General features: G+C 36.0%; 1 long non-coding RNA gene across 27 annotated transcripts in view; it reads left to right on the top strand.

Moving 5' to 3' along the window:
* The window catches only part of LOC140609928 (uncharacterized), a 618,500-nt gene that overhangs the window by 1,506 nt on the left and 603,477 nt on the right, over positions 1–13,517 (top strand). The gene's annotated exons all lie outside the window — the stretch shown is intronic.

Here is a 13,517-nt window from a genome sequence, read left to right on the forward strand (position 1 = left end):
TCCCTGAGCCAAAGGCAGACGCCCAACTGCTGAGCCACGCAGGCGTCCCTGTTTCTTGGATTCTTGAAGTTATTTTTTTCAAGTCTGACATTCTCCCAAATCACCTTTGTGCTGCTTCTGTAGTCTTTGAGGATGCACATCCCATTGTTACATTTTGTTTAAAATCCCGTGTTTACATTGCGCAGTGTTATGTTTTCCAATTTGGGGAATGTGGCCATGAAGAAGACATGATGCCTCAGGAGAGCTCCTTTCCAGCGAACAAATAATTACATACACCTAGAAATTAGTAAGAACTATAAGAATGTTAGGAATAAAGAATTATAGGAGCAATAAGAACCACTCTCCTGTACTTGAGATTGTCATGCTGTTTTCTTTTTCTTTCTTGCTTGCTCTTTCTTGGTAGTTTTGTCTGCCTTTCGGAATGGTATTTTGAAGCATACATTTTATTTTTTTTCCTGAAGTTGTCGGTGAATGTGCTTCCCGAATAAGATACTCAGTTCATGTCAGCCCTTCAGTTTAATTTGTTTTTAATCTTGCTAGCAAAGGATCCAAAAGTATTTTATATAGTGTGAGATTAAAATAATGAGAGGATGTTTGCAGGCTGATATACCCAGTCTTGAGAGTGCCAAGCCGTCAGTCTTTCATCTTTTCCAGGTCTAAAAACTTATCTTATTTTCTCTAGACACCTGCTTTTCACTGCTAGGGACCTGGATCTTCAAAATTTGTTTTGAAAAATATTATAGCTAGATGGTGAAAAAAAAATGTATTTCTGGACATTAATGAGTTGCCCACACATTGACTGCCATGAATAAGCCTTGGGCCTGAATATTACATTGATTATTCAAATTTCTTATGGCTTTTTTTTATTGGTAGAAGAATTAATCTAATCAGTAATAAAAATGTGCAATATGGTAAAACTCTAATATTCTGTAGGTTAAATGATCTTTGGCTAAAGTATGGCTATATGACCTTCCCATTTTTTTAAACAAAAATAGACTAATTGAGATGGTTCTCTCTCTCTCTCTCTGTTTTCCCCAGAGCTTTTATTAAGTTCTGCATGATTTTGTACTGAGAAGCCATTCCTTTATCACAGTGTTACTAGCATTATCTGAGCTTAATCTGGGATATACTTTATAGCTAGTGATCAAAGGCCTAAAGTAAGCAGAAGTTCTATATTTGTTGGTGCTTATGACAGCATGAATAGAATAGTTTGGAAATCTTGGCACCAGTTATAACTATCACTACTAGATTTTGAGTAGCACTGGATCTCATATCAAATAAGATTATGTAAATGAAATCATTTTGATGAGAACGAAGCATAGTAGTTGATACTTCTGGGGTTTCTGCCCAACTCATAGACTCCTTGCCTTCTGAGAAGATCCCTCCCACCCCTGCAAATAGCCCATCTCATGGGGTGGGCTTGCCGATAGTCATATTTATATTACACAACTCCTAAGCCTTGACTCATGCTTTTTTTTTTTTTTTTAAGATTTTATTTATTTATTCATGAGAGACACAGAGACAGCAGCAGAGACATAGGCAGAGGGAAAAGCAGGCTCCATGCAGGGAGCCCAATATGGGACTCAATCCCGGGTCTCCAGGATCACACCCTGGGCTGAAGGCAGACTGCTGAGTCACCCAGGCATCCCTGCTTTTCACTTCTTGGTGCATACTTGATTGAAGAAGGCCACTTAGATTTTCTTTATGAACGGTTGAGACCAAAACCCAGCTAACTCTATGTATAATTTGGGAACAAGAGGTAGCTTTATTTGGTATATTGATGGAGAGGCAGAGATAAGTCAGTCTTCCAAGACAAAAAAACAAGGCAGATAAGTGAGAAGGAGAGAGGACTTTTCAGTTCTTGACTCCTGGTCATTTCTGGTTCTGATTCCTTTTTAATTCACATAACATATTTGTATTCCTATAACAAATTCTTTTAGGTTTAGGTTAAGTCAGTGTCTGTTACTGTAGTCAAAGAATTTAGCCAGTGAAAATGGTGTATTATTATTACCATTATTATTCCTAGAAGGTGTGGGCTGGATGATCATCTACTCTGTTCTGTACAGCTGCTAGTTGGTATCTGAATTTTTGTTTATTTTATAAGTTGGTAAGTTGTGTCTTTTATTTTTAACACTTTGCCTTTCTGATGTGTTTTACACTAAAGAATGCCTCCCTAAGATAATATGAATAGAAATTTGCAGCAAACAATAGTAAAAAACCATAACATTTATATCTGGTAGGAGGGATAATAATAAGTGTCCAGTATTGTAAAAAGCAGAATAGAAAGAGATTTGTTCAGAAAATGTGTCTTTTTAGTAGCTGAAATTTTATGTCAAAAGTGGATGGCATGTGGACCATTTTGCAGTAAGAAAAAATATGACTATATTAAAATAACTTGAGAGTGGTAGTTTACAAAATTATGATCCTGTGATATCTGTGCCTTTTAAAAGACAGTAGCTTATGTTTTTGTGTTTATACTGCTAGTAAATATATGGCTTCAGCAGAATGAAAGTCTTGCATCATGTGCTATATTATCATTGCATTGTAGTATAATGAAATCCATAATTTACCTTGTTGATATGATAACAAAAAGCATCAAGATATAATCACAATCAGAATATTATTATTGTAAGTACTTTAGTTGTAAATACCCAGGATTGATGATTATAGAATAATAGCTCATAATAGTATACAATCAAGTGGGGATTGTTTGATAATATATAAAGAGGTGAAACAAGAGAATTATATATTTATTTAACCTGAAAGGTCACCAACAGGGAATTAATTTCAGTTGTCAAAGACATATGATCAAATTCATTACCAGCTGTATTCAAATACTTTTACCAAGGCTGTGAGAACAGACTTGCTGTGTTTGCATCTTATTTGCAATAACCTTTCAAGAAGTTGGGTTCACACATTTTCCTTTTGACTTGGGAAGGTAGCTTTACGTATTACCTAGGATACCACCCATAAGCAGGACGTCATGATTTTTAAAAAGTTCTAGATCTCCTTTCGGCTCATTTATAATAAGGTCCATTGGCCAGCTTCTGCTATATGCAGTTTTGAAAACAAAGATGTGGATCTTTTGAAGTAGTGCTGCAAATGTCTTGTTGCTGAGAAATCTATCTAGAATGTTTAGGCCCACGTTTACAAAGGTCTACAAGATAATTTCTACCAGTTACTCTCAAATAACATCTGACACCAGGATTTTTCTTAGGAATTATGTTAAATTTCAGCTTATAATTCTACATTGCTGCAACTTTCTAAACCTCTTTCAGCATTTTCGCTCTGGTAGTTTCCCAGCTCTAGTTCTGGTTATTTGGAAGGAGAAGGGAAATGAAACCAAAGAAAGAAAAAGACAAATACAAGTAATTTTATTCAAATGCCCAAATTAACTTGATTAAAGTTCCTCTGGAAAAATGTTGATAATTTATACTTATGTTTAGATATTCCAACTAGGAAAAAATTATTGTGAAATGAATTTTACAGAGGAAAAAGCTGTTTTCTTTTTCATTATCTTAGTAAATGTTAACGTGTTAAAATCAATGTCATTGCTGTGAGTAGTAGATTTTTAGGTATAAATTGAGGAATATTGTGGGTATTATTTTTCTCCAAAAAGACCTTCCTCAGTGTCTGCAAGGCCTGAAATCCTCATCATTAGTACTCCTATCTGTGGTAAGCACTGCCCTGCTGTGCTCTTTTAGAACTCCAGTATTCTTGGGAGTGAAAAAAAGTGACAAACACATATATAGTTTTAGCATATTGTTTTCCTTCCTGATATGGAGATATCTTGGGCATCCTGAGAACTTAGAAGAATTAGTGAGGAGAAGGAGAAAATGCCAGACAGATTAAATGAACATTTATTGAGCACTTACTACATTCTCTAACAATGTCGAAAAATTTCTGTGGTGATAAACATGTTCTGTAACTATGCTGTTCAGTATTGGAGACGCCATCCACATGTGACTACTGATTACTTGGAATAAGGCTAGTGTGATGGAAGTACTGAATTTTAAATTATTTATTTAGTTTTAATGATTTAAATTTGATTTAAATAGCCACATATAGTTAATGTCTACTGTATTGGACATCACATTTCTAGATTCTATACTACACATTATACATTTCTTTTTTAATCTTCACAATAACTCCATGATGTAGGCAATATTCACTCTCTTGAACAAAATCCGGGAACTGAAGTTCAAATAAATGAAGTGATTTTTTTTTGGTGTATCCTGTGTGTATGAGTGATACAGTAGGATTTGGGCCTGAGTCTGAAACTGCCTCTCTGAAAACAAAGTGTCTTATTATTTGTGTTGCCAAATCTTAGCCATCCTCAGAGACTGCCTTTCTTCCAGCTGCTGTGAAGGAAGTAAAAGATTAGAAATCATGAAATTAAGAAATATGTACAGTATTTCATCTTATTAGAAAGTAAAGCTGACCCTTATACAACATGGGTCTGAATTGCACGGATCCACTTATATGTGGATCTTGTACAGTACAATGTACAGTAAAATGTAGTCTCATTTTTTCAATAGCATTTTCTTTTCTGTAGTTTGTTATAAGAATACAGGATAAAATACATATAACATACAAAATATGTTAATTGAATGTTTATGTTATCAGTAAGTCTTCCAGTCAACAGTAGGCTATTAGTAGTCAAGTTTTGGGGGAGTCACAAGTTATACGTGGATCTTCAGTTGTGTGAGGGGTCAGCGCCCCTAGCCTCCAAGTTAAGTGTCTCTGTAGTGAGGGGAACTATGTAACTTAGAGATTCTTTTATTAAGGGTTGAAAAAAGTTTTATTTTAAGGGCTGTTGCCCTTGGGCTTTGATAAATCAAATTAATTAGTCTGCCTCAAAAGAAATTTTGATCTTCCTGCTGCATATTCTAGTCCTGGACCCTGACTACTGAGAATAGTCTGTTGTGCCACTGAGGTCTCTGCCTTGTGACAGTCAACTGTTATTACCGCAAATTTACTAGCCTGAGTTGCCTGAGCGAAGGGGCTGAATAATAGAAATCTATTGCATATATGATTTTGTCTCTCTCTGGGTAATAATAAAAATGCAGAGAATATCATCACCTTATGAATGGCTGTAGAAGTGATTTCTAGTTCTATTTTCTTATCTTTTAGACATTTTTAATAGATTAATGGCAGCAACAGATTGCTCTATTCCTATGCCACTCAGCAGAAGCAAAATAGGTGGCTTTTTGAAGTTTTGAACTGTTTGGATTCAGAAAGGAAGGCAAGAAGATTATTATTATTTAAACAATTTTTTGAAAAATCTATTCATGAGAGACACACACTCACACAGAGGCAGAGACACAGGCAGAGGGAGAAACAGGCTCCATGCAGGGAGCCCGATGAGGGACTCGATCCCCGGACCCTAGGATCATGCCCCAGGCCAAAGGCAGAAGCTAAACTGCTAAGCTACCCAGGGATCCCCAAGAAGATTATTTTTATGGGAGATCAAACTTTCTTTGTAAGTAAGAGGGTTTTTTCAGTGTCATTCTAATCCGAACTTTTCCACTCTCAGTAATTACACTATGGTTAATGAATGACTGGCCATTTCTTGCAGTTTTGAATTCCTGTCTTTAATCCTAATTCTAGCTTTAATACCTTCAGTTGGATAGTCTCACCTTCCACTTAGTTCCTATATAATTTTAATTTGCAGTATTTTTTTTTTAAGTTAAATAATTTCACGTCTATTTGCCTTAGTGAAGTTTCAGCTTTGGAAGATTGTATTTCATGTTCTAGAATTTATCTCTGAGCTCAGCTTAGAACATTGAACGTAATTTGTTTTTTTATAGAACCTGGAAATTATAGGGTTGATGACACAGGAACCACATCTCACTGAAGATGAAATATGTTAGTTTTCTCATCGCAATTTAGCAAATTAATTACAGTTTTTTCCCAAAGTGGGTTTTGTTGTTGTTGTTGTTACTTGGTAAAGTTCAGTGTATGCTTTCCAGGCTCTAGATTTTGTAGGTGTTTGTTGCTGGGACTTTTGTCTTAATGAAGTCTGGCAGTATCTCTCGAGGTAAGACAACCAATTCTACTTTTGCTCTGGCACTGAGTTTTGCCATCTGCTTTAGGTCTGACTTTCAAACACAAAGGGAAAACACAAAGCATAGCCAACTTGGTGGTGACAGCTGGTGAGAAAAAAGAATCATTGTGCTTGACAGTGTCCTTTGGTAACAGACTGGGAGGTGAGTCAAATACATTATTATCTCAAGTATGGATGTCTGCAGGTTAGTTGGAATTTTAATTTCTGATTCACTCACTTTATTTCCACTTCTTAGAGGAAACCCCTATCACACATTGTCATATCCACATGTTCTTGGACAAGGGAATTATATAGACCAATATCAAAGTAGAGGGCATTTAGCCAGTGCCTTGTGGATATGCTATTTGTTTCAGCCTATGTGTATTTTTAAGCCAGAAGTGATCACAGACAGAATTTGTATATTTTAAAATAGGCAAATGGTCATCTTAGAGATACTACTTCAATACTTTAACTTTTTTCTCCATTAAAAATTTCATACTAGTTAATAATATCTAAATAAGTGGAAATTTAGATAATTAGTTAATTACTTTTAAAATTAAAATTAAATTAATTTATATAGAGTATATTATTAGTTTCAGAGGTAGAGTTTAGTGGTTCATCAGTTGCATATAACACCCAGTGCTCATTACATCAAGTGCCCTCCTTAATGCCCATCACCCAGTTACCCCAGCCCCTCACCTACCTGCCCTTCAGCAACACTCAGTTTGTTTCCTGTAGGTGAGAGTCTCTTGGGAAAATTTATTTTAGATGATTAAATTTACATTTGAACAATTGGAATTTTATTTCAAATCATCTGGAGTAAATCATATTCTATGATGGTTTTTACAACTAAGTAGTTTCAATTTTTTGGTTTTATTCTTTAGCAAGCAAATGAAGCTATGACAGGTCCTTGAACATGGTTAGTTATTGGAAGCTGCCTTATATCTAAAGAAACACCATATTAGGATTGGGGTGAGGTAGGTGTAGAGATAGGAGAGTGACCGAGACCTTAAAAGACAGGATCATTTCCTGCTTCCTGTTTTGGAAAGTGTCTAGAATTCACGGTAATTTGGTTTTCAACTCTGTACTTAGAAGCTTAGTTTTGTCTTTCCCCAAAGGTCGATATAGAGAACTCATTTTCTGCAGAGAAGGGCCAATTGAATAGGAGCATGGGATCAATGAAAGAGGCAGTTAAAAACCTACTTTGTTTTCTTCCCTTGGAGAAATATAAAATGCTTATTCACTAAACATGAAACCAAGTTATCTATTATTCACCATGAACCTTTTCTGGAACAAAGTACAGCATAAATGATTTATTTTGCATTATGAAATAGAGTTAAAAGAGAAATGAGAAAGGAAGGCACTTTGCAGTGAATGAAAATGGGAGAAGATGCAGAAAGGAGGTACGGAGACTGAGAGGACAAAGACGGAAAGAAGGAAAATGAAAAATTTATTTATTTGAAAGAGAGAACACATGTGCAGACAAGTGGGGGAGGGGCAAAGGGAGAGGGAGAAGCAGCCTCCCTGCCGAGCAGAGAACCTGATGCAGGACTTGATCCCAGGGTCCTGGGATCATGACCTGAGCTGAGGGTGGATGTTTAACTGACTGACCAACCCAGGTGCCTTATGGATAATTTATAAGTATGAACTTATGTCCCTGGTAATAGTTTGTTCTATTGTTAACCTGGGATTTTTATCAGTGTTAACTAACATCTCTTAAAATTTTCCATTGAAATTCTTTTTTTTTTCTTTTCTTTTCTTCTTTTTTTTTTTTTTTTTTTTTTTTAGCGAGAGGGTTCCCTTTTTTTTTTTAGGCCTAATTTTTATTTATTTCTTTTTAATAATAAATTTATTTTTTTATTGGTGTTCAATTTGCCAACATACAGAATAACACTCAGTGCTCATCCCGTCAAGTGCCCCCCTCAGTGCCCGCCACCCAGTCACCCCCACCCCCCGCCCTCCTCCCCTTCCACCACCCCTAGTTCATTTCCCAGAGTTAGGAGTCTTCCATGTTCTGTCTCCCTTTCTGATATTTCCTACCCATTTCTTCTCCCTTCCCCTCTATTCCCTTTCACTATTATTTATATTCCCCAAATGAATGAGACCATATAATGTTTGTCCTTCTCCAATTGACTTATTTCACTCAACATTATACCCTCCAGTTCCATCCACATCGAAGCAAATGGTGGGTATTTGTCATTTCTAATGGCTGAGTAATATTCCATTGTATACATAAACCACATCTTCTTTATCCATTGAAATTCTTGATTTTGTCATTCAACAATTGAGTATTTACTGAGAATTTACTACTTGCAAGGCAATGTGATGGGGCATGGGGAATAATTATAATACTTGGTGAGCAAATACTATCTCACCTTTTAAAGAAAGGTGAGAAAAAGAAAAAAAAGAAAAGAAAGAAAGAAAGAAAGAAAAAGAAAGAAAGAAAAAAAGAAAAACATAAAAGAAAGCCTTTTATGTAGGATTTGTTTAATCTTTACAACAATCCTCTGAGGTAGGAGTTACTGCTTCTTCTCACTATATATTACATGTAGAAAAAATGGGATGTGGAGAAATTAGAGCTGATAAAATATTTTTTTCAAGTGTTCTGATTTGTAGTGTTTTCTGATTTCTGTTGTATAAGTATACCTATCATGGCTGATTTCAACAGTTTAACAACCGGCTTGCAAAATTTCTGAATATTAAACTATTCCTTCAGAGCAGGTATGAGCTACCAAAGGTGATTGTCTACCTGTCCTCAAAATACTTTAAGTCCAGCAGGGAAGATAAGATTATGTAAGACAACTAGAAAATGAAAGGAACCAGATAAGGTGGTAAGGAAGTTTAGGACAGAGATACATTTTCACTCAGCTGTTTTTCTTGTAATTTTATTTTGTAGTTAGAGAAGGCTCTATGATGGGGACATTTAAACTGTGTTTTGAGGAATGGTTAAGATTTGATGATGTGGAATTAGGGACAACAACTGCAGGGATTGAGAAAGGCATGATCAACCGCTGTTCAATGTTCCCAAACTTCTTTCTTAAAATGTGCTTTTGGCTATGAAGTAGCAATACCCTAATAGTCCACAAGGTGGTGGAATAACTCTATCTTTTTCTCATTTTAAATGCAAACGACAGACTCCATTTTACATAAACTGGACAAGAAGTTTTTCTCTGTTGAAAATAAGGAAAAGTTAAAAAATGATTATGGAAATCACGATGAGGAATTTCAGAGAAATGCTTTCTTTTGCAGTGTAGTGTTTACATTCGCATTTACATACAAACTAGGAGAATTTCATGTTCAAACATAACTTGACTAAGTATGAAATTCAGAGTGAATAAATTTGACAAAGATACAAAGAACTTTCCAGAGGTACTAGCTTGGGAATGCATTTTGTTTGAGAGCTCAGAATTGGTTATATCTAAGTTTTACTTAGAACTGACGTAACTTAAATTCATTCACCAGATTTGAATGGCTAAAGTATGCCAGTCATTATGCCACGTAGTTGTACCTGTCATGCTTTGTATCCGGATCTCATTATACCTAGATCTGCCAATAGTCACAAAAATACAATTTAACCAATTATAGTACAAGTCTTAAAATATGTTGTTTTTATCACTAACACAATTTATTTGGTGCTAGAGTTATTTATAATGAATATTCATTTTCAGCATTTGTTTATTTAGTTATTCAACACACATTTATTGAGCACCTATTGTGTGTTGTTCATTGTGCTGTGTGCTGTTTTAAATGGTCATTTAGTTCACAGAGTGCTGCAGCTGGAAGTTTTACAGCCAGGCATTTTAACCCCACATGGATGATAGCTCCAAAGGAAATGGGTTTAAATTAAGAAAGATGGTATAGCCATTCTACAGGAGCAGAAAAAATAGTGGAGTGGGTGCTGGAAGGAGGATTAATGTGGAGGGTGATGCTTCTGAGGAAATCTTCAAGAATAGAAGTGGTGTAATTGAAACATAGACTTGCTTGAAGGCAAGGACTTAAGCCCTGTGTCAGGTTCTCTCCAGTCTTATTTCAAGTTTCTAAATGTTGGAGCGGTGATGTGAGAACATGCCCTCAACACACCATCTGTGAATGACCAGTCTATACCAGTGTGGTGCAATATGGTCATTTCTCTCACAGAGCATTTTCTTAGCTTCCATAGGACAGGCCTGAAGATGTAACTAGGAAGGAAATGTGGGACATGGGCATTGGAAACTGCTTTTTAAGCACTAGGAGCTGAAGGAGATGTGTAGATTCCTGCCCCCATTCTCAAGTGAACCTGTCTCAGCCTTCAGCTATCCTGTCATCTTCACTTGGAGTTTCCCAGGATTTCCTTCTGTCATTAGCCTCCTCCCCATCTCTACCCCCAAACCCCTACTTGTTTTTAATTTGGCTCAGTTCTGGTTTAACTGAGATAAGGTGAAAATAGCCCTTACTATGAGTATAATGTCATTACATCCCACTGGGAGAAAATTATGCTATATACTGTAGCAGAAAAAGCTGGATAGCAATGACAAATGAGATAGAGTTGATAGAAAGAGCAGTAACATTCTGTGGGCCTGGGATCCTTCTTGATTCTCATGGATGAACAATAAGAAAGGAGCAAAATAAAGGGAAATTTGCCGTTTCAAAACCTTCTTTGGTAGGTATAAATTAAATTTTATTTAGAAATAGAGGGCTGCGTTGGGGTGCATCTGGATAGCTCAGTCAGTTAGGTGTCTGATTCTTGGTTTTGGCTCAGGTCATGTTCTCAGGGTCATGACATCAAGCTTCATCAAGCATTCAGTGTGGAGTTGGCTTGAGATTCTCTCTCCCTTTCCCTCTGTCCCTGTCTTCCTGTTCATGTGCACACGTGTGTGCTTGCTCTCTCTCTGTCTCCCAAATAAATATATAAATCTTTTTAAAAAATGGAGGGCTGCATAAATTGTAGTTTTTGAGTGAGGTGATTATCTTGTAATATTGAGCTAGGTTAGAGGGACTAACTAAAATGCTAACCTACAGAACAGCTAGGTGTTTTGGGAAGGAGGCCAATCATAGTAAATTCTTTCAGAATCCTTCCACAGACTCAGAAGCTTTAGAATATTTATTTTTTAAGTGGAAAAATGTGCAAAACAATAATTTCTGTTTCTTTTTTCTTTGCCTAAAGCTCATGATATTTTTGTGCTATGCCAAGAGGGAAATTCTCTCCATGCATACGTAGTTTTTTCACTTGTCAGTACTACTTACATACCGCTCACACAGATTCACTGGGATTGGGGATCTGGCATTATGCATCAACAATGAAGCATTTAAGAACGTGGTTTATATCATTGTATATTCCTCACCTTTCTTAGGTGTTTTTGGTGAGGTAGTTCTAAGTGGTCTTAGATCTGTACTGAATGTAGTAGGTGCCTGAACTCTCAGGGGTTGTTATTTTGCTTTTATATGGAATCATCTTTAAATTTTTCATACCACTGTTGAATTGGGAAAGGGACCTTAAAAGGTGAGAAGAAAAGAAAGCCTGTACATCAGAACAGCTGCATGAATTATCCAACTCCACGAACTATCAAAAGTCTTCTAAAACATCCTATTTTCCTATACTAGATTTGCTAATTTAACCTTTGCTTTGTTGATAATAATGGAATTTTCTCACCACAGTTGGCTCCTGCGAAACTAACCATGGTGACAAGGAAAAGCGCATTGAACTTGAAATCCATTGTTCTTAGAATACACCAATACCTGGGGGCGCTGAAGGCAACTCACAGGGGTACTGCAGGATATTTTAAATGTTCAAGGGAAACACAGTGATACAGAAATTATTGCTCTGGGATGGTTCACAGTTTCAACATTAAATTATATGACATTCCTTTTGATTAGGTAGCATTTTTGGGAAGCTGGATTTTTGGTGGTTACTGTCTTACCAAGCAGGTACCATTGACAATAATTGCGTGCCAGAAAATGAGAGTGCCAATTTTCAACTTGATTCCAAGGCGTGAGAAGTTGTGCAGGGACCAGAAGACATATATATCCCATTAGTAAGTAAATGTGGTCAATATTTAAATATATATAATTTTCTATTTGTGTGAATTGACCTTCCAAATGGTGTTAAGAGGATGGGACATAAGTAGTTATGAAGATGTTTGTACCTAGCAGAACTCTTATGTGTTTCTTCTGGCCTAGGGATGTCAGGAAAAAGTAAATCAGACACTAAAGGTTACCACGAACCAAAAGTATGGAAACCAGTAGTTTACTGTTTTTTTTTTTTTTTTTTTAAAGTTGGTTTCGGTGGCCTTTTTTCCTTCTGAAAAGGTCTTATATTTTTTTCCCCATCATTTTATCTAAATGTACAAATGTAATCATCTGCTTTTTTTTTTTTTTTTTTTAAAGTAGTTTCCATGCCCAGCATGGAGCCCAGTGCAGGGCTTGAACTCACAATCCTGAGATTAAGACCTGAGCTGAGATCAGGAGTCAGATGTTTAACTGACTGAATCACTCAGACACCCCTCACCTGCTTATTTTTAAAAGTATTTTATTCTGTTTCCCTAGCTTTCCTCTTCCTTCTTCTTCTACCTTCTCATTTCCCTACCAGGTAGCTTATTAGCAACCTAGTATATATCTTTTTATATTTGTCAAGATATGCTTCTTTAAGATACATATTAACTTATTTAAACATGCAAGGCTGGGAGGGATCACTGAAAATAAGAGCATGATAGTTACAAAAGGCGGGTGACATTGAGTATTATTATGAAAATGATTTTAACTTTGCAGATGCCTAGTAATGGTCTCAGAGATCCCAGCAACCCCTGGGCCACACTTCAAGAACATTTGCAATAGATATGTTTTTACAATAAGTGAAAATCTAAATCTGAATTGCAGTGATATACAATATCATTTTTTTAAAGTTCTGTGTGAATATTTCATGTAAAAATGCTTGATGATTTTTATCTATCATATAGTGTTATAAATAAATGTGCTTTGAGTGTTATGATACATGATGATTGATCTTGAGATTTTTTATTTGCTTTATTGACACTGATTCAGTATCTTTTGAACTTATAATTATTTAAGTGCTTTAGTGTGTAAAATTTATATGCAATGTTCTTTAATATTTTCCTCAATGACTGCATTTTCTCTTTTGGAACTTGATTATTTTTCTGATAAAAATGATTTATAAGCAACATTTTTGAGCATCATTTTTATTCAACATTTTGTTAAGAGAATAAGCCAATCGGGATCCCTGGGTGGCGCAGCGGTTTGGCGCCTGCCTTTGGCCCAGGGCGCGATCCTGGAGACCTGGGATCGAATCCCACGTCGGGCTCCCGGTGCATGGAGCCTGCTTCTCCCTCTGCCTGTGTCTCTGCCTCTCTCTCTCTCTCTCTCTCTCTGTCTCTCTGTGTGACTATCATAAATAAATAAAAAAAAAAAAGAAAGAAAATAAGCCAATCATATTTTTTTCCAAATAAGTCATTTTTCATTACAGAAGTAAAATTTGTTT

Source organism: Canis lupus, chromosome 19 (genome assembly GCF_048164855.1).
Source record: "Canis lupus baileyi chromosome 19, mCanLup2.hap1, whole genome shotgun sequence".
NCBI classification, from domain to species: Eukaryota; Metazoa; Chordata; class Mammalia; order Carnivora; family Canidae; genus Canis; species Canis lupus.